The sequence below is a fragment of the Rhinopithecus bieti genome, unplaced genomic scaffold (assembly GCF_001698545.2).
Source record: "Rhinopithecus bieti isolate Rb0 unplaced genomic scaffold, ASM169854v2 scaffold_26426, whole genome shotgun sequence".
Lineage (NCBI taxonomy): Eukaryota > Metazoa > Chordata > Mammalia > Primates > Cercopithecidae > Rhinopithecus > Rhinopithecus bieti.
Window position 1 is genome coordinate 520292 of NW_016811945.1, and position 2142 is coordinate 522433.

General features: G+C 55.9%; 1 protein-coding gene across 4 annotated transcripts in view; it reads right to left on the reverse strand.

Annotated features, from left to right (window-relative positions):
• MGA (MAX dimerization protein MGA) overlaps positions 1–1296 on the reverse strand; it is a 176266-nt gene extending 174970 nt beyond the window's left edge. Inside the window, exon 1 of one of the 4 annotated variants that reach the window (XM_017895430.1) lies at positions 1211–1296. The gene's annotated coding sequence lies outside the window, so the exon portion shown is untranslated. The other 3 variants (XM_017895423.1, XM_017895424.1, XM_017895431.1) reach the window with 3 other exon arrangements.
• Positions 1297–2142: the final 846 nt, after the last annotated feature.

Consider the following 2142-nt stretch of genomic DNA (forward strand, 5'->3'; position numbering starts at 1 on the left):
TTTTTTTTTTTTTTTTTTGGGAGGGTTTTTTTTGGGGGGAGGGGGCGGTTGTCTCATTATAATTGTTAAGAATTTGTTTTAAAAATTTTTTTCTGCATTGAGATTGAGGTGAGGAAGTCAGAGGCCGTATGAGGGACCTTAAGAGGTGATCTCCTCTACCGAGCTGAGTGAGAAATGGAAGCCGAGAGTGGCAAGATGAAACCAGCCAAAGGTCTGGACCCCAGGCCTCCGAATTCCTAGATCTCGGCTCATCCCAGTACACCACACAGCTTCTCACCGACGCTTGCCACGCTTCGAGGTGGGAGGAGTAAAAGCAGGCAATCCGACCGCAGCAAAGACGCTGGAAAACCACAGGCCGGCGCAGTCGAAGGCACGTGACCCGCCACGCCCCCCCCCCCCCCCCCCCCCCCCCCGCCCCCCGCCCCCGCCCCCCCCCCTGCCACGCTCCCGCGCCCCCCCCCCGCCCCCCCCCCCCCCTGCCCCGCGCCAGCAGCACGCGCTGCCAACCTCGTCATGTGACCTTCACGCGGCCCCAGCGCTCCCCCTGCTTGGCGACTCTTTCCAGCAGCCATTTTGCTGAGAACTTGTCGTCTGTGCTCGCCGCGGAGCAGGACGCCGCGAAAAGCCGCGACCAGAATTTACTGGCCGCACACGCGCTTCGAAAGAGCGCTCAGGCCGTCAGGGCCCGGTCGAACCTCACTGAACACGTCGCACCCCGGGGCGCCGGGGAAAGCTGTGGGTGCGCCTCGGCCTGAGATTGGCTGTGGCGTCCACGTGACGCCTCAGCCCCCTCCCCGCCACCCTTTCCTTCCCCCCAACTCACAAAAACACCCAGACTCTTAACACCTCGCGCCAAGAACACGCCACCAGGCGCGTGGGGACGGGCGTAGCGCGTGGCAAGCAAAGCGCCTGCGCGTACCTGCCAGGGCCAACAGCAACCGACCCACGCGCCGCTCCGCTCGCGGGTCCCGGAATCCTCGCGCTGCTGGACCACCCGGCTAGTCATTGGCTGCCAGTTCGGGTCACGTGCTGGTCGCCGGCCCGCCCCTACCCGCTAATCACCTGGCACCGAGCTCGAAGCGGCGCCGAGTCGTTCGCACGCGGAGAGGGAGGGTAGTTAGAGGGCCATCCTTTTCTGCCATTATGGAATTAAACTCATAAAGAGGAAACGAGAAACCAGAGGTTCAAAGCTAAGGAAGCTCGCACCTACCGGCTTAACTTCGCGCGCCTCTCCAGGAGCCGGGAACCATCGCCCTTGGGCGCTCCCCGATGCACGCCGGGATACGCCTGGCGCCCCTCGGTGTGCTGCAGAGCATGCCGGGAAAGGCACCTCTCCCGATCTCCTGGCGCTCACCTCCCGGGCATTCCTTTCGTGTCCCCTTTGAAAGCCCGGTTCTTGGGCTTGGAATGAGACGGTTTGGGTAATTATGGGAGTGTGGCGAGGTATACCAGGCACCTTGAGCCCCTCCTCCCCCACTTGCTTGATCTGTGTGGTCTTGGGGAAACCGTTTAACCTTTCTCCACGGAGCAAGCGTTAAGTGTGTGCCTGCTGAGTGACTTTGTAAAGATTCAAAAAAAAAAGAAAAAAACAGCAAGGGTATTTGCCTACAAATGAACTGCCTGCCTTTCCTGGCCAATGAAAAAGAATGCTAATTTAAATGTAACTTACCAGGAGCCCCACATGAGAGTGGAAATGGCACTTGGAATTTCCCTTGGGATAGAAGATGAGCCCTTTCTTGCTAAACTCACTGCTACTGTTGGGGGAAAGCAGGGTGGTAAGAGCATGCGGCGTTTTAAAGGAGGCAGGGACATGTCTGTATCACAGTTACTGGTTCCACCTCATACGAAATACGGTATATTGGAAACGAGAAAAAAAAACACCGTCTCCTAACTCAGACAAAGTGGTCATGCATCAGAACCAATTAACTTTGTAACATATTCACAAACTGCCCTTCAGGCCAAAACCTAATATTTTACTCCCATGAAACCCCCACTTAATTCACACCTTTTCTGCTTTGAACTCCATTCTTCAGCTTTGCCGATTTCAGAACGATTTCATCAATTCTTAAAGAGATGATTAAGCTTGAAGAATTTGACTAGCGATGGTCAAGCTCAAGAGCTCTTATTTATAGATTAAAAATT